Source organism: Eumetopias jubatus, unplaced genomic scaffold (genome assembly GCF_037043125.1).
Source record: "Eumetopias jubatus isolate StellerSeaLion01/CBP00866 unplaced genomic scaffold, mEumJub1_p1.0 scaffold_2, whole genome shotgun sequence".
Lineage (NCBI taxonomy): Eukaryota > Metazoa > Chordata > Mammalia > Carnivora > Otariidae > Eumetopias > Eumetopias jubatus.
In genome coordinates this window covers 142,451,476-142,474,325 of record NW_028274808.1, presented here as the reverse complement: position 1 = coordinate 142,474,325, position 22,850 = coordinate 142,451,476, and the positions used below count along the sequence as shown (strand labels likewise).

Here is a 22,850-nt window from a genome sequence, read left to right as displayed (position 1 = left end):
TTTCTTAGCCATACAAAAAGGAATAAAGAAAATTAATACATTTATTGAAAACCAATTTCAACAACTACTGGTAACTTCCAACATCTGCAGTTCCTCTTTGTCTCTATTCCTCAATGCCTCCCCGCCCACCCCCACACAGTTCTTTTTCTTATTCCCCAGAAAGTACCGTGCTGCCTCACAGTATGAACACCATAACCAAGTCTTTTCCATTCACAGACAGTACCTCTTTCCTCTGGAGACAATAATCTAGGTCTGTGGATTACAATGTTTTATTTTTGAAAACTAGGCAGAAGGCACAAGTCAGGACCGGGAGATTAGACTTATGGGAAAGTGCTGACTAGTATCTTCTTTGTATTCGCTCTCCTTAGAATTATTTCACTGCTTCAAAATGATAATTACCATTAAAAATCAGCAATAACCTGAGTACTCAGAGAATAGTATTTTTTTACATTTGGTATATGTAAAAAAATTCTTTCCGTTAACTAAGTAATAAGCATCTAACTACATTGCCAGGTGCTCTTTAATAAAGGGGACAGCCCGGTGGGTGAACAAGATTAAGACTTTACCCTCAAGAAGTTTATAATCTGGTGGAATTTAAGAAACAAAACAAACAAGCAAATGGAAAAAAAATAAGAGACAAATCAAGAAACAGACCCTTAACTCCAGAGAACAAACTGATGGCTACCAGAGGGGAGGTGGGGGACAGGGGGGTGGCTTAAATAGGTGATCAACATGATGTATGGAAGTGCTGAATCAGTATACTGTACACCTGAAACTAATGTAATACTGTATATTTTAATTCCAGTTAATATTTAAATATATTTAACTGGAATTAAAATAAAAACTTAAAAGTTTATAATCTGTCATGGATTATAAACAAGCACATAGGAAACAGAATGGGTTAGGAACTATGATAAAGTACTGCTAAGCTGAAATCTCAAAGATAAGATCAAGAAAACAAATACACAAGGCAGGGGGAGGGAGGATCTATGCTGACAGGGAGGGGGCTTAAAAATAAGAAAAACAGGGGCGCCTGGGTGGCTCAGTCATTAAGCGTCTGCCTTCAGCTCGGGTCATGATCCCAGGGTCCTGGGATCGAGCCCCGCATCGAGCCCCGCATCGAGCCTCGCATCGGGCTCTCCGCTCCACGGGGAAGCCTGCTTCTCCCTCTCCCACTCCCCCTGCTTGTGTTCCCGCTCTCGCTGTGACTCTCTCTGTCAAATAAATAAAATCTTAAAAAAAAAAATAAGAAAAACAAATACAAAACACAAATAGAAACACAATCATTCAAAGTCAATGACATATATGGTTATAGCCCCCATCAGTCAAAATTATAACATTAGGAATTGGAAAAGAGGGAGGAAAAAAAGAGAAAGTTAAATATTACTTGTTTAAATATGTATTTATAATCAAATACCCTTTCCTATTACACTTAAAAGTACTGAAAAAAAAAACAGTATCTGTGTGTATTTACTGCGCAAATTGGGATACAGTTTAAATTCCTGCTTAACAAATAAATCTCAATGTAGGTTTCTTTTTTTTTTTTTAGAGAGGGAGGGGGAGGGGCAGAGGGAGGTGGGGGGAGAGAGAATCCTAAACAGGTTCCAAACCCAGCACAGAGGACAAAGGGCTCAATCTCACAACTCTGAGATCATAACCTGGGTCAAAACCTAGAGTCACACTTAACCTAAAACAAAAAATTTTATAGCCAAAGATAACCTGCCATAATCATTACAATTGTGATAATGTTTTTAAATAAAAATCAGAGGGGCACCTGGGTGGCTCAGCTGATTGTCTGACTTCAGCTGAGGTTATGATCTCAGGGTCCTGGAATCCAGTGGGGCTCCACGCTCAGCGGGGAGTCTGCTTGTCCTCTCCCTCTGCCCCCACCCCCACTCATGCTCTTTCTCTCCCTCGCTCATATAAATAAATAAAATCTTTATAAATAAACAAACCATGGCAGAGCCTACAGGCAAGACTAGCTCTATACAATCCGAGTGACTCCCAATTCAACTTTTACATAATGCTCTATTAGGTTTTCTCTCCTTTTACAACCGTCCTGAAACAGTATACAAAAAACCCACAATCTGTTTAAAACTGTCAATAACGCCTCACCTGCTTTCAAAAATGGTTAATTCACTGCTTCCAGTGGCAGGGTCTGGGGATGAAGCAGTGGCAAGAAGCCTTTGAAGCAATTCACGGAGATGGAAGAGGAAGATAAAGCTTTCCAACAGAAAGAGAAAAAGAAGCTGGAGGAGCTAAAGTGAAGGTTATAAGGAAGAGTCCCTGGGCCACAGGGAGAATCGAGAAATCTGGCAAAAAGTAAGCAGTTCCTTGTGTCTCCATCAGGAGATGGTAACCCCTACTTCCACTGCTGTTTAAAACACCTGGATTCTCTGCCATTAACATCCGTTGCTACCTACAGCTAGAATGAGTGTGTCTAGGAGTCTGTTGTACATTCAAGAATAAACTTCGGAAAAGAAAAAAAAAAACAAACCCACACAGTGGGACTCATCTCCTCTTTACTCCCTCTTACTCAGCCATTGCTACCTTAGCTGTAACGTCAGGGTAAACCCAGCCTAGAATCCTGCCAGTCTGCTCTTCAGTCTTTGTTCTACCTTGAATTCTATACCACGTACAATTTATACCAACTCTTTAAAAAAAAAAAAAAAAGAAAGAAAAATTTAATTCACAAGCAGAGTCAGATAGTGTCATTTCAGGTGCCATTTGTTTCCCGCCAAACCTAAAAACTTCCAATAAGGACTAACAAATCCTAATGCATAAAAGAATTCTCATTTGCTACATTTTTTTTTTTTAAGATTTTACTTATTTATTTGACAGAGAGAGACAGCGAGAGAGGGAACACAAGCAGGAGGAATGAGAAAGGGAGAAGCAGGCTTCCCACTGAGCAGGGAACCCAATGTGGGGCTCCATCCCAGGACCCCAGGGATCATGACCTGAGCCGAAGGCAGACGCATAAGGACTGAGCCACCCAGGTGCCCCCCATTTGCTACATTTAAAGTAACAAAGCCAAGCAACATAGTATTTTTATTTTGAATGATGGGGAAATGTGAAGAACAGTAGACTTATCCAGTAAAATTTTATAAAATAACCAAAATGTGAAAATTAATACATACTTTAATACTGTAACTGATGCTAAAATAATACTAAGATGTGGGAAGATGCTAACTTATCCTCTAAATAAAATAGCTATGTACAACATAGTTTTGTTCAAATGGTGAATAATAGAAATGCTATTAGGGACTATTTATGGATTTGAAGATTCCCATGTTTTTCTTCTTTCTCTTCCATATTTCCAGATTTTCTACAATGACACTCTGTCATTTACCCCAATCTTCCATCACATTTATAAAGGATATATTTACCTACCATTTTTGTCACATACATAAACAGTAAAGTAAAAAAAAAAAAAGTACTGAATACATAAAACAGTATCAAAGAAAGGTCAAAATACACTAAAGAGTTATTGTAACAAAGTCTGAGAGGCTTTCAAATGCCTGCCATCTATATACACAATCACAGAAGTATGGTGATCACATCATCAATACAGATCAGAGAGACAGGCAAGGTAAACACACAGTGAAGGCAACTTTCAGAGATTATTCAATAAATTATTCAAAGGAGGTAACTTGAAAAGCGAACCTCAAATGGTGGATGAGGTAAGGCAATGCTAATCTGGTAAGAGCCTAAGCAAAGAGCTATACAGAGGCTAGGCAGAGTCCATCTTTAGCTGTAGGGAGGCTTCCTTCCACAGAGAATGATAAAACAAAAAGAAGTTACCTGTAGAATGGTGCTACAATTTATACTTAAATATAACTTACAAAGCAGTTATTTCTTCACTATTAACTCTGATTTATAAAATAAGTCAGAATTTAGCAGGCTAGGGGCACCTGGGTGGCTCAGATGGTTAAGCATCTGCCTTGGGCTCAGGTCATGATCTCTGTGTCCTGGGATTGAGCCCCCAGAGTTGGTCCTAGCTTAGTGGATAATCTGCTTCTCCCCTCCCTTTCCCCCTCCCTCTGCTCATGTTCTGTCTCAAATGAATAAAAAAACTTAAAAAAAAAAAAAGAATTTAGTGGGCTAAAATATAATTGGTGGAAATTAACCATATCAACCAGAAGATAAAGATATTAGGGACAAAAGGGAAAAAAGTAACCTCACTGACTTATCTATTTTTTAATGACACACTAATTTGTTCTACACAAACAACTGCCATCTTGCCCATCTTCCCATTTTCTCCCCTAGAGTAGGAAAATTAACAGTGCAATACATAAGGAATGCATCAAAGAAGCATTAGAATTTAATTATAAATGAACCACCGACAGGTAGTATGGGTAGTTGTAGGAAGTTAAGACTTGGAAGATTGAGTAATATACAGTTTGCGTTTATAATTCACACACAGCCAATGTATACAAGAACCTGGTCAAGAGAAAAAAGAAAAGAGCCAAATTACACCTTCAAAATAAATGTGATTACAAGAACAATTGTGCTGTTTTTATTATTCACAGCGCAGTACCCAACTCTTAGGTAAGCAATTTCTGAGATTTGGATCCATTTCTTTTTTTAATTCCTTTTTTTCTTTTTTTAAGATTTTATTTATTTGAGAGAGAGCGTGCGAGGAGAGAGAGAGGCAGAGGAAAAAGCAGGTTCCATCCTGGGACTCCAATCCCACAACTCTGGGATCACGACCTGAGCAGAAAGGCAGATGCCTAACTCACTGAGCCACCCAGGTGCCCCTAAAAAAATGTTTATTTATTTGAGAGCTAGAGAGAGCACAAGACGGGGGAGGGGCAGAGGGAGAAGCAGGTTCCCAGCCGAGCAAGGAGCCCAAAGCCCGATGTGGGGCTCGATCCCAGGATTCTGGGATCATGACCTGAGCTGAGGGCAGATGCTTAACCGACTGAGCCACCCAGGTGCCCCCCATTTCTTTTTCAAAAATTATTTTAGAAAACCACACTGAACATGGGACAAAGATTTTAACTAAGACCATGAAAAAGTTATGACCTTTTTGGATTTTAATTTTCTAATTTACAAATTGAGATGTGATCTCTGGTCAAACCTACAAGACTATACGATTCAACAAAGACAGCCAAGAATAAAGGATACTTATAAAGAATCTTCAGTTGGTTGTTAGCTCTAGCACCTTCAAAGATAAGAACAATCATCTAACATCTTTTTAATTAAAGTAAAATTACATGTATTAAACCCCACTTTTCCCATGAACACTTGACAATGTGGAGATTTCTGTCACACTGGGATGCATACTGTAAAATTTAGTTTCCTTGTTAATTAAAAACAATTGGTCCTTTTAATTCATCTAGATACCAACATGATTATATCTAGTTTCCCTCACTATTTAGAGCCTCAACTATGTCAGAAATCTTATCCCACTTAAAATCCCCGTATATTGTATATCTTCATCAATATCTTTTTTTTGTTTCTTAAAATGATTCCTCTCCATTTGCCTAGACTAATTCCTCAAGCATAGCTACTCCAGCTCTCATGGGAAATTGCTATCAATTGCCACTATCTTTTCTGAATCTCTTAATATCATTGAGAGGGAAGTGGAGGAGAGAAAGAAAAGTAACACATATACACAAGAAAGAAAAGAAAGTCACACTGGGCTTCATACTACAATATACTTTGATTTCTTCAATTTCAAAATACTTAAAAAAAAAAAAAAAAACTGTTATCAACCAAAGGAATTTTTGGTTTCTTCCTCAACTAGAACTTCAGCTTTTAGTTAAGTACTTAGGTTTTTTGCTTACTTTCTGGTTAAAAGTAAGTTTGGTGAATCACTAACTAGTACAATGGAGCTGCCCACAAAGCATACAATCTCAGGCTACAACATAAATGTAATGTCTAAAATGAGCTGACAATTCTACTTTGTAAAAGTTACATACTGATTGAACAGTAAATGGAAATTACAGGAAGGTAGATTTAGGTTCAACATAATACAAGAATAACCAGAATAGAGCTACTTCATAAATAGCCAGTCACTTAAGTATTTATTTCAGAGACTAAGAACAATTTAGCAGGAATATAGTAAAATACATTAGATTAGGTTGTTCCAACATTAGGATTCTAAAAGTCTATTAAACAAGAACTAAGACCTTTGATTCCTACTCCAATACTCATTCCATACCTTCCTATCTGTAATGACTGAAATCCTATGCATTTTTTGGGACCAGATACTGTACCCCTGAAAATCTTTCCTGATTCTTCTATAAACTATTGTCTTTCCTCTGAATTCTCAAGGTACTTTTAGAGTCTTTATCATGGCACTTTATTAATCATATTGTTCCCTAAATTACTAACTGTGCATTAGTCTTCCTCAACTCTCCTCTCAAATATCATCTGAGCTCTCCCTCAAATATAATTCTCTGGAAAGCCACAATTTTTTTTTAAATTGATGGCACTACTTTATTTCCATCTTAAAAGACCAACTCCAGGGCGCCTGGGTGGCTCAGTTGGTTAAGCAACTGCCTTGGCTCAGGTCATGTTCCCAGGGTCCTGGACCCTGGGTTCGAGCCCCACCATCTGGCTCCTTGCTCAGCGGGGAGCCTGCTTCTCCGCCTGCTTGTGCTGTCAAATAAATAAAAAAATAAATAAGATTCTTAAAAAAAAAAAAAGACCAACTGCAACCAAATAAAGTGAACATAACCTCAAGATTTTATTGTCTTCCTAATGTAACAAAGTATGAAGCTTAGAACTGGGTCACTTGGCCCTTTCTCTTATCTCCTCCCCGTTCAAAATGCTTGCATCTCTTAATAGCCAGCATTCTCTAAGATCTGCAATTGGGCTCAACACATTCAAGCCCTCAGCACACTCTTCTTTGTAGTTTTAGCCTTTTTCCGGAAAATCTTAGTCTGCCACCACAGCCACGCTGCTTCCTGTCACAATGCCGCTTTCCCTGGGCATAAAGAGAATCTTTGCCTTTCTTGTACTTGTGTAACTTTGTGGGGCTGGTGCTTGCCACACTTCTTGCAGGAAGTCCGGCGGGTTTTAGGAACGTTCACCATGTTTGTGAGAGCACTATCAGCACAGGAAGCTGGAGAGTCACAATTCTTAAAAATCCAATGACCTCTGCTCAGTCTTCCACTTGTCTGCACTAGCATTGTTGATAACCTCCTCCTAATGCTTCTAGATTTCTACGATTAGGCAACTTTCCTTCTCATCAAAATGCAGAGGTTCTCAGTCCTGTCTTCTAACCTGGCAATTTCAGAGAGTCTAATGGTTTTAGCTCTCATATCAAGTTAAATGTAAATCTAGTCTCTACCACGAACTCAATTTTTACATTTTAACCCCATGCTGAATAACCACACATGCCCTCAGAGGTTACCAATATATGCATCCCTCAAAATGTTTTCCTTATTTCTGTTAATGATGCCACCATCCTCTTGGCTAGAATGCTCAGTCCTAAGTAACTTTCCTTCTTTAAGCTTCAAACTGTGAAATCCTGCCAACTCAAAGTCTCTCGGAATTTGTCCCATTCTTTCCACTCCCACTGAATTTACACTCTACATCTTCCTCAAATCTTCCAAGCTTATCATGTGCAGCATACATTAAATACAGTAAAATCCAAACACCTGCATTTAATTTGAAGTATAAGGCACTCCACAGAAATTCAATCTGACATTCATGGTCCTGACAAACTGCAAATTTATCTCCCATTATACTTTTCACCTCTGTAACAAATTCTGTGTTCGAAGACCACTATGCCACTCACCATCATTCCCTGAACCTGTGATTTTCATTCTTTAGGCCACTGTCTTATTTCACTCAACCTAAGATGGGTGAATAGGTGGGAAAACACAAATTCTTCCAACATTTAATGAATGTCTACTATATATGTATCAAAAACTATGCAAGGAAAAACAATGGTGAACATGAAGGACTTGATCTGCTGCTCCACTGACTAAAGTCCAGTGGGAGACAAAATTCCTAAACACAATTATGTTAGAAATCCTACAGCCCTATCACAAAGAATATACCATTTGAAAACTGGAACAGGCATAGAAATTGGACATGCAGAAAATGAGAAGTATCTCAAGCCAAAGCTAAAAGAGAAAATTTTTAGGGGATGACCATCTCCTCAAAACCTCATGCCACCAAATTCTTCCCCTATTCACTCTTCAAAAACCTGCTCAAGATCTCATTCCAGGGGCACCTGGGTGGCTCAGTCGTTATGTGTCTGCCTTCAGCTCAGATCATGATCCCAGGGTCCTGGGATCCAGCCCCGCATCAGGCTCCCTGCTCAGCGGGAAGCCTGCTTCTCCCTCTCCCACTCTCCCTGCTTGTGTTCCCTCTCACTGTCTATCTGTCAAATAAATAAAATCTTAAAAAAAAAAAAATCTCATTCCAATTCTACCTCTGGCTTTCCTATCTAGGGTCCATCAGGCAGGATTAACCATTTCTTCCTCTTGGTATCACAGATCTCTTTATTAATGCACTTAATCCTAATAATATATGTACCTGAGCACAGGCACATCCCTCTCCTATTTGGAAGACCTCTACGCTAATGCTAAGCATAAGCCTGGCAGCTTTATGCTTCCGGCAGGTGCTCAAGAGACATAATCTTTGCAGCATCCACCACTGCTGTGCACATAACAGGATTAAAAAAATCTGTTGAATGATTCTGATACTAAAGGCCTAAGAGAAGCAACAACTAAAATACAAAGATATTTCAATAGTTAATAAATAAAACTATGGAGGAATGTTAATTAATAGATTAAACACATTAAGCACACAATTTCAAGATAGCTTTAAAGTCAATCACTGGGGCGCCTGGGTGGCTCAGATGGTTAGGCATCTGCCTTCGGCTCAGGTCATGATCTCCAGGTCCTGGGATCGAGCCCCACATTGGGCTCCCAGCTCAGCTGGGAGTCTGCTTCTCCCTCTCCCCCTGCTTGTGCTCTCACTCTCTCTCAAATGAATAAATAAAATCTTAAAAAAAAGTCAATCATCTACACTCCTGTGCTTATTTATTATGTAAATGTATATTCATACACAGTCATCTACAAGAATACATACTACTCTTGTAATATGAAGTTAGAGAGCTTTGAGGTTAAAGGTCCAAACAAATCAAGTATAGCAGTTTTGGCACAAATAATTTTAAGAACTTTTAGAACTTTAAAATCAGAACTTAAAGCTCTAATTTTAGAACTTTAAGAAATTTTAGAAATTCCACCCCCAAAATTAGCATTACAACAGATCCACACAATATAGTCAATTTCTTTTCAAAGGTACCAAGGTAATTTTATCTTTTCAACAAAATGATTTGGGGACAACCTGACATCCACACATTAAAAACAAAAGGAAGTCTTGGGGCGCCTGGGTGGCTCAGTAGTTAAGCATCTGCCTTTGGCTCAGGTCATGATCTCAGGGTCCTGGGATTGAGCCCTGCTCTGCGGGAAGCCTGCTTCTCCCTCTCCGTCTCCCGCTCCCGCTCCCCCTGCTTGTGTTCCCTCTCTCGCTCTCTCTCTTCAAATAAATAAATAAATCTTTAAAAAAAATAAAAAATAAAATAAAAACAAAAGGTAGTCTGACTCATACCTGGCACCCATGTACAAAAATTACGTTGAAATGGACCACAGACATAAATGTAAAACCTAAAACTCTAGGCTTCTAGAAGAAAGCTTTTGTAAACTTACGTTAAGATTTTGATAAGACACAAAAAGAATTAAAAAAAAAACCCTACAAATTGGACCTCCATCAAAATGTAAAACCTTTCATTTAAAGTCACCATTTAGAAAATGAAAAGACAAGTCACAGTCTGAAAAAAGTATCTGTAGAATACATATATGATAAAGGACTTGTATTCAGGGGAAAAAAAACAGATCTCTAATAACTTAAAAAAAATCATTACTGAAAGCTAAAGAAGTTGGTATTACATGAATCTACTGATAGGACATTCTGTAAAATGCAGAACCATAGGGTTAAACCAGATCAGAGGCTGGAGATAGAAATGACTATAAAGGAATAGGAGAGAACTTGATCGTGGTGGTGGTTTCATGACTGTATGTCTGTCTAAAGTCATTAAACTGTGCATAAAGAGTGGCCTCTACTGTTGGTAAATTATTCCTCAAATTTTAAATTTAGCAATACAATTATGCTTCATTATGTCAATCATTTCACGAACATTTATGGAGAATCCCTTAACACAACGTAAGAGTAACCATGGTACCCTGAAATTGAGAATATCCAGTTCAAAAAAAGGCAATTTATTCAAAGTCAACACCTTTCACCTATAAAATTAAAAAAAATGAAAATTATTAGTAATATCCAGTATTGCTGAGTGTGGGGAAATGGGCACTTCCACAGTGATGGTGAAAATATAAACTCTGTTACAACCTTTTGGAGATGTAATTTTGCGGTTTTAATAAAATTAATTAAAATTGAATGCATATAACCAGTAATTCCACTTCTAAGATACATTACAAAGAAATACACATACAACTGCACTGAGATGAATATTCAAAGTTGTTCATTGCCACAAAAGAAAATCAAGCAGTCTAAATGTTCATCAATAGGAAAATGGAAAGCTATAAAATACCAAATTATGCACTCATTTAAAATAGGGGAAAATAAGATTAAAGTTACAAATGTGGACAAGAACTACTGTCCACAAAAGTAATAATCAAATTGTAGAATAATTTACAAACCCCATCTTTGGAAAAAGCATGATAAGATAAAAAAAAAAAAACAACCACACACACTCATGGGTCCAGCAGGGGCGAGGGGGGGAACACAAGCTATATACCAATTCTTAACACCACCAGTAAGACATTAAATCCTATTTTAAAATTTTCATTTAATTTCTGATAACCTTCTAACAGATACATGTTACTGGTTAGAAAACATGGCTCTAGGGGTACCTGGCTGGCTCAGTCGGTAGAGCAAGCAACTCCTAATCTGGGAGTTTTGAGTGTGAACCAAACAGGTGTAGAGATTACTAAAAGAAATAATTAAACTTAAAAAATAAGAAGAAAAGAAAATATGTCGCTAGAATAAAGGCCAAGAGTGTGAGAATTCATTCACCACTACTACTAAAACAAACAAGCAATCCCTGACATTATGCCTACATTAGTGACAATTCAGGGTTAAAGTTTAAGTGTGCTTAAATATTACCAACTAATTGAAGATAGGATTGAGGAGGCTGAGATGGGGAAAACAGACTAATACCATGCTGGAATTAAATTGAGCAGTTACATACAGAATGAGTAATAAAGAAAAACTTACTGTGGGAGAAAAAAAAAAACTTACTGCCTAGGATCGTAAGGTGCACTCTCCAAGGTTTCCAAAAGCTGATTTAAAAAACATCTTGATACGCTCACTTGATATAATGCTATTTTTTGGTAACCTATTAACGGTCTTAGAAACAAAAATATAATAAATTGAACGCTGACTATAATATAAAGCACCAATTCATATACAGTCATTAAAATACTGTCAAAGACAATAAAACCATCAAAAATACTGAACACAGTATAAAATTTACAAATAAAGTATGATTTCAATAATGTAAAGGGTATGCATTCACTTGGGCAAGAAAATGAAATTAATTTTTTAGATCTACTCTAGCAAAATAGTTTTCAGAGCAGATTCCAATAGAAAAGACATGGTAATGCAAGCAAAAAAATGTATTCCATCAGTTCTCTTTAATCTTGGGGATCTCTGAAATGGCATCTCCATTCTCATTAAAGGAACTTCTCCATACAGTGAGAAAATGGCTAGATCTACATAAATCATAAAATCTAACTATTCTGTTAATTTCAAAGACCTGGCTGCAACCACAATATATAAGCCTCGAAATCCACAGTCAAAAGTTCACTCTTTGAGGAACCTGGAGTGTCCTGACCACCATTTATAAAGAGGGATAACTGCAGCATTTTTGGTCAAGTATTGCGGGGGGGGGGGAGCAGGAAACGGGACTAGACTTTTACGCACTGCAAACTACTGACATGAAATTTCATGTCACATTTTGATGGCCATTTCAATGCCTGGAAAAAACAGCCAAAATGAGAATTGCTAAGAAGCGTAGACACTATGTAATCTTATTAAAAAAAAAATCTGGAAACCAAAAGAAAATTACAAAAATTTTTAAATCTACAAAAATAGTTTCAGCACTGTTAAGTTACATGTACTATATCTTGACTTCTATAAAAAGAATAAGATCTCTAGTAACAGGATGCAGTTCTTTAAAAGAAAGAAACTGTTAACAAAGGCTATGTCTATGCTAGGACACAGCTTATCTCTCGCATTGTATACTTAACTCCTTTTCCCCCTCTAGAGCCCCTTACTCAGAGCTGGGGTCACACTAGTCAGGCCCAGGCCCTTTCTCACTGAGCCATGGATATTCTCAATCTCAACACCTAACCACATATTAAAACTGGAACTTTCTGAAACTCCAGACGTCTTTACCAATCAAAACAATGAACCTTTTTAAAATTTTTTTATTTTTAAGTAATCCCTACACCCAACATGGGGCTGGAATTCACAACTGTGAGATCAGGAATCCCATGTTCTACCGACTGAGCCAGCCAGTCGCCCCCAACAATGAATAGCTCTTTAAAGCAGAAACCTTCAATTTGTTGGGCAGACCATAGAATGAAAGTATCACAAACAAGATCTAAGTACCAGTGGTAGAAATAAATAAAAGGTAGTTGTGGATTAAGTAAGCCTTTTCTTTTCTCAGACCCCAAAGTGAAGGAGGCAAATTTTGAAGTTCAGAAACTCTTAAAATTGACCAAGCATTAGGAAAAAGAAAGCTGTATCATGAAAATAAAAGCATGTATTTATGTTACCCTTTAAAGTTTAACAAGTAACCTACAGGTTCCTTTATCTCCTTGAAATAGACAGGATATTTAACTTCATTTAGAGAAAAGGAAACTGATGGTTAGAGAGCCTAAGGAAAGGAGTTTACAAGGTCCCTCAGTTAGTTATGAGAGAGGATTTAAAATCAGGTCTCCTGTCTCTAGTGATATTTTCATTACACCTGGTTAAGAACCACTTTAGAAGAACAGGTATGGACGCAAGAACATAAAAATCTTTTGAAATCCAACTGCTAGCTTATTTGATACTGTTGGGAGAAGCGAAAAAAGAGATGGCAGTAACATAATACAAAAAAAAAAAAAAAAATCCAAGAGTCATCCCAAAGTATCTACAATGATGTACCAAAATAAGGTAAACTACCTAGAAATTAAAAGATATGAATAAACAGGATATGAATAGCCATCAAGAAACTGATTCTGTTGCTTCTGAAGCCAGTCCAGAGTTCTGGGTTAAGAATCAATTTGTCCTAGCAGCTCTTAAACAAGCGTCTATCAATGTAGAGTAACTAAGTCATCTTTGTCAAATTCTACTGAAATTAAATTCAGAAGCAACCCTTGAGTTTGTACCTATCAAACCCAGCCTTGAAAAGAGGTCATTCTCCACTTCTATATCAATTCAGCGTAAAATGTGGGAAGTCTTAAAGTAACCTAAGAGAGAATTAATGTTCAATCCTGATAATGGGTAATCAATAGCAATAATTTTGCAGTATAAGAAAGCTGGTAAGAATTTAAACACACCATTAGTATTTACAGATTTTCAGCAACTGATAGAGAAAATTTTTTACTTTTGATCTCTCGTGAGTAAAATATGGATAGAGTATTTCCTGCTACCAACAGTACCAATATTACTGAAACTCAAGAATCAACCTACTAGGAACACTGCATCAAAAACTAATGATGTAGTGTTCGCTTCGGCAGCGCATATACAAAAACTAATGATGTAATGTATGGTGATTAACATAACATTAAAAAAAACTCTAAAAAAAGGAAACTATTAATGAACACTAAATTAGAATATCAAATTATTTAAAGACTTTTTTTCTTCTCCTTTCTTTTACTTCTGATCCCTAAGTACCCCACAAATATCCTGGTTCTCTCTACTCAGATTTGTTCATCACTAATATTTCAACCCCAAATATTTAAAAAACCTGAACCATAACAACTCTTAATAAGCAATCCATTTGAGGTCCTTCCTTATCCTCCCAATTCCTTGATAGCCTTTCAGAATTAAACAGTCTCTAGAGACTAAATCATAACACAGGAATACAGAGGACTAATTCCCCAAATTTAAGAAAACAGGAAGGTAATATCATCAAGAAACTACACATAATCCAGTTCTAAGAAGTTCAAACTAATCTTACCGTGTAGCTTTTAAAACCAGGAATTTTGGACATCAAAAGGACCACTGGATACTAACAGGGCCAAGTGTTTACTTAGGAAACTTTGTTCACATGCCTAAGGCTATATTAACTGCCAAATATGGAGCTAGACAAGGAATTCCCATCTTCTTTCCCTCTAACATACGGGGCGCTCCCTCACTGCAGTTGATGGTTCACGGATCCAGGTACTGGCAATCCTAACATTTAGAGGACTAACACGGTGTGTGGAGCCTTGAACCTAAAAACAGTATTTTAACCCAAGCTGAAATCTTAACTTGGGGGAGGGGGATCAACTTTGCTATCATTGCAGCTTCGGTGCACGAGTTTTGTTGTTTTTTAAAGGGAGCAAAGGCACCTACCCTCCAAAAAAAATTTGTTAAGAAATTAGGTGTGACTTGGGGGGAAAAAATTGATCTATGCGGAAAACTGTAGATGCAAATCTATATTCACTCCAAATCGGCACAGAGCCATCTTAAGAAATCTGCTTTTAAAGACGCAGATAAAATTCGATCATATTCGACTAACAAAAATCAACACAATCTAGGGAAGCTTATGTTCTTCCCGTTGACTATTCTTCCCGCACCCCCCCCAAAGTGGGGGAATAGGAAGAAACCCATTTCCCAAAGCACTGAAACATCTTTTCTATTCCTGGGTCAATATAGGATTGTCTGCGTAAAAAGAGCAGGAAAAGGTGCACGTTATATACAGCCCGGGTTTCTGAATACTTTTGGGATAAACCTGAGGGGTGGTCAAACACCGAGGAACACTAGGTGCTGGGTAAGCAAAGCGGCGGCTGCCTTCAAACCCGGATTCTATTTCGACGCACAGAAATGGTGCCCGGAGGCCGCTACTTTCGCATCTGCGTCGCTTCTGCCTCCGCCGACACAGCCTCTTTTCCCCTCCCCCACGGGCGGGGCGGCGACGGCCTCCCCGCTCCCTTGGAACCGGGAATAAGAGACGCAAACCCCTCGGAAACAAGGCTGGTGGGCTACCCACCCTAAAACATCCTCTCCAGAAAGCCTACTCCTCCACGTCTCGTATTAAGCCTCCACCAGCGCGCCTTTGGGAGCTGCTGCGTCCCTGTTCCCAGCTCGCCACCTCATCTCCAACAAATCCGGGCCCCACCTGTGCCCTCCGGGCCCTCCGTCCGCACAACGCGCGCCGGTCACCTTCCTTCCCACGCGGCCTCCCATCCCTCACCTGAGAGGAAAGGTTTGGCTTCTTTCACGCACACACGGCAGCGTAGGCAGCCGGCAAGAACAATGTCTCTCTCCGCCGCGACACCTCCGACACTACGGCTCACGCACAGGACGGTTGCCTCGAGCCGCGGCGCGCGAAGGGAATGTCCCCTTCCGACCACCACACCGACCTCCCTTCTCGGCCCCCGTACACACCTCCAACCAACAGCGGCGGCGGGTACGTCGCGCGGAGGTCAGCAGGAGAGTTGCCGAGGACCGGCTGCAGCGGATTCTTCTCCCTCGCCGCCCCCTCCCTCCGACAAACCTCAAGCCTCGGAAGCCGGAGAGCCGCGAGCTCGTTTCCCTTACAACCACCTCTTCCCGGGCGCCAGGCGCTGCGGCGAGCGACAAGGAACACGGACGTCCCGCCCCCTTTGCCACCGCCCCCTCTTATTGTTTTACCCCTGCCGAAAGGGCTGGGGAACCCCCCAGCACGGCTTCAGCCAATCACGCATCTCCTTCGCGAGCTGGACCCAACCTTCTCGCGTTTCTCTGCGGAGCACGCGCAGAACGCCGCCGCGCTCACGTACTCTCGCGCCCAGAAAGCCGGGGAACCGGAACCGGCCTCAATCCGCGGCGAGAGTCCGCTGATTTGACGTCACAAGGAGGCCGCCTTTCTACTGCTCTACGGCTCTGGCCTCGCCGCCCTTCGAGATTGCGCCCGAACAGGAACCGGTTGGCTGCAGCGGTGTGTCTTTTGCGGCGTCTTTTGGAGAGCGATATTTCTGGTCCCTTTTGATTATTAATGTTAAAAGGGAAGGAATTTTCTCTTTGAACTAGGTGTCTGCAGGTTGCTGTTCTAAACCATAAAATGCAGCCAGTGGATTCAGCTGTTTGCACCCCAAACTCACCTATATTGTTTATTAACCCATCGTAGGAAACGGAGGTATTAAACTCCACCGAGGTCAAATTCACCCTAACCGTTCAAAGCAATATATGTTACGGAACCTACTAGGTGCTAGGCCCTGGGATGTAGAAAAATACGATGCGGCCTGCAGAGAGGGGAAAAGAATCTATTTCTTGTGTGCCTGTTGTGTATTTAGGTGTTGCTAAATACACATTAAGCGTTTTACATACTAAGGCCGTTAAAAGGCTGAAATCCCAGGAGATACAGGATTACAGCCCTGTCCTAGATCTAGGCCCAGACTTGGCCCCAGGGCATAGCTGGGAAAACACTAGACACTGACTCTCGTGACCTTGATTCATGGAAAAAGCCAAATCTTACAGTCAAGGAAGCCACTTTGCACCTTAGTTCTGGCAATGTTTCTCAAAAGATATATCAAGACAGCAGAGGCATTTTTGGAAGGAAGGGCTGACAAAATAATGAAAGAAATGAAAGGGCAATTAGAAAAGGAAAGAACACGTTTATTACATGCCCATGTACCAAACATAATGTGGGAATAGACATTTCATCAGTTTTAAGAGCAATTTTAAGGTATTTTCCACATGTGAAACCTGAGGTTTACAGAGGCACTGGCAACATCTGAACCTTCAAAAACTACACTGTTTTTACCTTAGTTTGCTTAATCATTTTGTTACATGAAAAATATTTGAGAAGACCATAACTTTTATGAAATGAACTTTGACGTGTTTTTTTTTCCTTTGAAGCATAACATATTACATGAAGATTGCCCTTTAAATCTAATACTTCTGTACCAGGCACTCTTCAAATTACTTTATGTAATTGTTTAAGCATAACAATAACCCTATAGAGTAGTTACTATTTTATGCCCATTTTAAAAATGAGAAAGCTGAAGTTTAGAGAGATCAAATAACTTGCCAAGGTCAGACAGCTACTGTTGGGTGAAGCTAGGATTCAAACACTAGCAGTCTGCGATCACACTCCATGCCCTTAGAACCACAAGTTGTGATATACTCTCACTGTATTAATTGTCAGGATTTATCTCCTCTACTACTGATTAATATTTTGATTGTTTCCAGTTTGAGGTTCTTATTCACAACTACTGTTATTCTTCCCGAAATGGATCCTAGTGCATAGGTACAAAAGTTTCTCTAGAGCAATGATTCTCAGAAATTAACCTACATCAGAATCACCTGGAGTGCTTGTTGAAACACAGATTGCCAAGCCCCACTCCCAGGGTTTCTGATTCATCAAGTCTGTGTTGAGGCCTGAGAATTTACGTTTCTAACAAGTTCCCTGGTGATGAATCTATTGCTCCTCTCCTAACCACACTTTAAAAACCACTGACTGGGGCACCTGGCTGGCTCAGCCAGTGAAGCATACAACTCTTGATGTCGGGGTTGTGAGTTCAAGCCCCACGTTGGGTGTAGAGATTACTTAAAAAATCTTAAAAAAAAAAAAAAAATGGGCACCTGGTGGCTCAGTCGTTAGGCGTCTGCCTTTGGCTCGGGGTCGTGATCCCAGGGTCCTGGATCGAGCCCTGAATCAGGCTCCCTGCTTGGCGGGAGGCCTGCTTCTCCCTCTCCCACTCCCCCTGCTTGTGTTCCCTCTCTCGCTGTCTCTCTCTGTCAAATAAATAAAAATTTAAAAATCTTAAAAAAAAACTCACTGACCTATGGCATGGGTTGGCAAACTCTGGTCCTGTAAAGGACCAGAGGGTGAATATGTTAAGTTTTGAGGGCCACAAATGGTCTTTATTACATATCCCACCCTACCCCCTTTTAAAATCCTTTAAAAATGTAACGAAACAGGGCCACCTGGATGGCTTAGGTCAGTTCAGCACCAGACTCTTGGTTTCGGCTCAGGTCATGATCTCAGGGTTGTGAGATGGAACCTGGCCTTGGGCTCCACACTCAGCAGGAAGTCTGCTTGAGGTTCTCTCTTTCCCTCTCCCTTTGCCCTTCCCTCCACTCGGGTGTGAGCTTTCTCTAAAATAAATCATCTTTTTTTTTTTAAGATTTTATTTATCCATTTGAGAGAGAGAGACAGAGACAGAGCACAAACGGGGAGAGGCAGAGGGAGAAGTCGACTCCCCGATGAGCTGGGAGCCAGACATGGGGATTGATCCCAAGACCTAGAGATCATGACCTGAGCCAAAGGTAGACACTTAACCGACTGAGCCACCCAGGCGTCCCTGAAATAAATAAATCTTAAAAAAAAAAAAAAAGATTCTCGGGCGCCTGGGTGGCTCAGTTGGTTAAGCGACTGCCTTTGGCCCAGGTTATGATCCTGGAGTCCCGGGATCGAGTCCCATGTCGGGCTCCCTCCTCAGCAGTCTGCTTCTCCCTCTGACCCTCTTCCCTCTCATGCTCTCTCTCATTCTCTCTCTCTCAAATAAATAAATAAAATCTTAAAAAAAAAAAGATTCTCTCCCTCTGCCCCTCCCTCCTTGCTCTCTCTCAAAAAAACAAAACAATAAGAAACCATTTTTGCTTAGCTCTAGGGCTATCCAAAAACAGGACTTACGCAACCCCTGCTCTAGGATAAATACCAATAAGTGAGGTAGTGGGGAAGAAAGATTCAGCTATCCTCAATTTTAGTAAAAAACCATAAACTGTTTTCCTAAGTAGTGATTTTTACTTCCTAATTATCTCTCAAGTCTGTGCCCTTTGAATGCCTCTCCATACTTACGGCCTCTGTCCAGGTTCAGGACCCTTTCATCTTTCCAGAATGATTGCAGTACCCTCCTAATGTCCCTGCCCTTCAAATACAACTTCCATGAAACACCCTCTGCCCTAATTGACTGTAAACCAGGGAACCAGTATGAATTGCATTCATTCAGTGGCACAAGCCAAAAACCTTTAAGTCACCCTTGACTCTCATACCACACAGCCAATCATCAATAAACTTCTATTCCCTCTACCATCAATATTTAATCTGGATAAACACTTCTCATCACTATTACTACTATTATCGTAGTCTAGGCTACCATCGCCTACTGCAACAGCCTTCCACTTTGTCTTGATGCTTCCACCCTTATCCCGCTACAGTCTAGTCTCACAGGCACAGCAACCAGATCCTTTATAGCTACAATCAGATGACATTTTCAAAACCTTCCAAAGGTGGGGCACCTGGGTGGCTCAGTCATTAAGCGTCTGCGTCTGCCTTCGGCTCAGGTCATGATCCCAGGGTCCTGGGATCAAGCCCCGCATCAGGCTCCCTGACCTCAAAAGAGCATCTATGAAGAGACTCAAGTTTTTTCTGATATGATGTCCCTTTACCCCTAAACACTTCAGTGTGTATTTCTTAAAAGACAAGGACATTGTCTTATATAACTACAATTATCAAAATCAGAAATTAACATTTATATGATACTATAATCTATAGACATTGAAATTTCATCAATTGTCCATCTAATACCCTTTATAGCAAAAGAAAAAAATTGTTTCCTGGTGCAAGAGAAAATTCAGGATTACAGGGGCACCTGGGTGGCTCAGTCGGTTAAGCATCCAACTCTTGCTTTTTGCCCAAGTCATGATCTCAGTATCGTGAGATCTAGCCCCACGTCGGGCTCAGTGCAGAGTCTGCTTAAGATTCTCTCTACCTCTCCCTCTGCCCCTGCTGCTCATGCTCTCTCTTTCTCTTTCTAAAATAAATACATAAATCTTAAAAAAAAAAAAAAAAAAACAAGGGTGACAAAGCCATTTAGTTGCCGGTCACCCTCGTCTTCTGTAGTTTGGAGTAGTTTCTCAGTCTTTTTCTTCTTTGACAATGATATTCTTAGAGTACAGGACAATTATGTTGAAGAATGCCCCTGAATTTGGTAACCTCTAATGTTTCCTTATATTTAGATCTAGATTGTGTATTTTTGGCAAAAATACCAGAGAAATGCTGTTCTGCCCTTCTCAGTTCATCATACCAGGAGGCATCTGATGTCCATTTGTCCCATAATGACTATGTTAGCTTTCATCACCTCATTGAAGCTGTGTCTCCCAGGATTCTCCACTGTACAGTTACTATTTGTAATTAGGGTCCTACTTTGTGTAAGGTCCTACTCTGAGATGATGTACATATCCATTTCTCATCTTCCTTTGACCCCACCAGTTTTAACATCCATTGATGATTCTTGCTAAATCAACTTTTGTTATGGTGGCTGCCAAATTGTGACTTTTCTAATTCCATCATTCTTACTATATTTATAAGCTGGAGTTCTACTATAAGGAAGACTTTTCCTTCTTTCCCATTTATTTTTTTATTCTTTTATTTCTATCAGCATGAATTCATGGGTTCCTATTTTACAATCCAATATTATCAACATTTATTTTCACACTCACATTGTCCCCAATTTGGCCAGGGGAAGCCCCACCAAATTAGCTCCTGTGCATTAAACATGTTAATTTGACATTATTTAGCATGTAAAAATGAACTAATATATTTTTTCAAAAAGTGAAAAGGACTTAAGAGAAGACCGTGGCAAGGAGAAAAGAAATTTGAATGTATAAGTGGCAAAAAATGTGATGATTAACTAGATATGGGGAGTAAGGGACAAGTCTAGCATAGGAGGCTTTGCTGTTTTTTGTCTGGGCAACAAGAGAGCCGTAGGTACTATTCACTGAGACGTGAATACAGACTTCAGTGAATATTCTTCCAAATATTTTCTATCCATACTCTTTTTTTCATAAAGATTTTATTTATTTGAGAGAGAGAAGGAGAGTGCGAGCAGGGGGGCGGGGGAGAGCAGGGGGAGAAAAACAAGCAGACTCCCTGCTGAGTGTGGAGCCAAGGTGGGGCTTGATCCCACAACCCTGAGATTAGGACCTGAGCCAAAATCAAGAGTCAGACACTTAACCAACTGAGCCAACCAGGTAGCTCTTAGATAAAATAACATACTAGTTACTTCACTCAATACTTTCTGGCTGAACTGAATGCCACCATAGGTCTTCTCTGAGCACTGAATCGAGAGGAAACCCTTCACTCTCCATCTCTCACCCTGTTCTATTTCTGTTCATAGCACTTCTCACTACCTGACATGTATGATTTGGTGGGTTTTTAAAAATTGTTGGCCTCCCCAATAAACTTTAGTTCCATAAGGGCTCAAATTTAGTCTGTTTTGTTCAAAGATGTATCTCTGCCACAAAGGAGACATTCAAAAATAATTAATGAATAAACGTGTGTGTATGTGTGAGATAGATAGATATAGATATATATAAAGATAGATGGAGAGAAATGGGATCATAATTAAACATTGTTTTGCAGGATACTACTTTTTTCTTAACAGTATAATTTGGGCATCCTTTTATGTTAGTACATAGGTCTGCTTAATGTTTTTTTTCCCAATGGTTACATAGATGGGGAATAACTTTTTAAGCTTAGAGGCACGAGAATCAATTATAAAGAAAATTATGAGGATATAACCAAAATAAATATAAGCTATGTACTTGTACACTTGTACAAGTGTACACACTTGTAGACTTGTACACAAATTTGAGTCAAAGGACTAATAAAATTTGATAAGAAATCAATATGAAAACCTAATCAAGGGGCACCCGGGTGGCTCAGTTGGTTAAACATCTGCCTTCGGCTCAAGTCATGATCCGGGAGAGTCCGTGGATTGAGCCCTGCATCAGGCTCCTTGCTCAGCAAGGCGTTTGCTTCTCCCTCTCCCTCTGCTCCTCCCCAGCTCGTGCTCTCTCACTTGCTCACTCTCTCAAATAAATAAATGAAATCTTAAAAAAAAAAACCTAATCAGACAACATGCAAAGGAAGTCCAATTCATAGAAAAACATGCATAGCATTAAACACATGAAGAGCTGTCAAAATGAAACAAGGGCAAACCATAAATAAATGTAAATATTTGTAAATGAAAACATCCAATATGCAAAACCAAGCCCCTTTGTACATTTCTGTTGGAAGTGAATGTTAATTCATCCTTTAAAAAAAGTAATTTGGGAAGATATATCAAAAACTTTAAAATGTTTGCACTTTTTAAGCCAATAATTCTACTTCTAGGTATATAGCCCTCTCAGGATATGCACCAAGAAGTTCGCTATGGGGATGGCTGGCTGGCTCAGTTGGTGGAGCATGTGACTCTTCATCTCAGGGTTGTGAGTTCAAGCCCCACATTAGGTATAGAGATTACTTAAAAATAAAATCTTAAAAAAAAAGTTCATTGTGATGTTATTTATTTATCACCATTTAAAAACCGGAGGCATCTTAAAAATAAAAAAATAAATTAAAAAAATTAAAACTGGAGGCATCTTAAATATCCAAAAATCATAGTCTGTAGTCTGGAAAACAAGAATGGAAGTGACTAATGAGTAGAAATTTCTAGTCTCTTATCACAGTTTAACATGTCTGGCAACAGTAAACTACTCTAAATGTTTGATTTTATTTTTTTATATTAAAGATTTTATTTATTTATTTGTCAGAGACAGGGAGAGAGAACAAGCAGGGGCTGCAGCAGGCAGAGAGAGAGAGGGAGAAGCAGACCCCCTGCTGAGCAGGGAACCCAACGTGG

At 39.6% G+C, this 22,850-nt stretch overlaps 1 protein-coding gene across 6 annotated transcripts in view; it reads right to left on the bottom strand.

Moving 5' to 3' along the window:
* Window positions 1-22,850, bottom strand: part of G3BP2 (G3BP stress granule assembly factor 2) — a 73,669-nt gene that overhangs the window by 15,098 nt on the left and 35,721 nt on the right. For 2 of the 6 annotated variants that reach the window (XM_028100597.2, XM_028100602.2), the window contains exon 1: window positions 15,628-15,832. The exons of 1 other annotated variant lie outside the window; for it this stretch is intronic. The gene's annotated coding sequence lies outside the window, so the exon portion shown is untranslated. Of the gene's footprint in view, window positions 1-15,433; window positions 15,589-15,627; window positions 15,833-22,850 lie in introns of those variants that run through there. 3 more of the 6 variants (XM_028100600.2, XM_028100603.2, XM_028100598.2) reach the window with 3 other exon arrangements.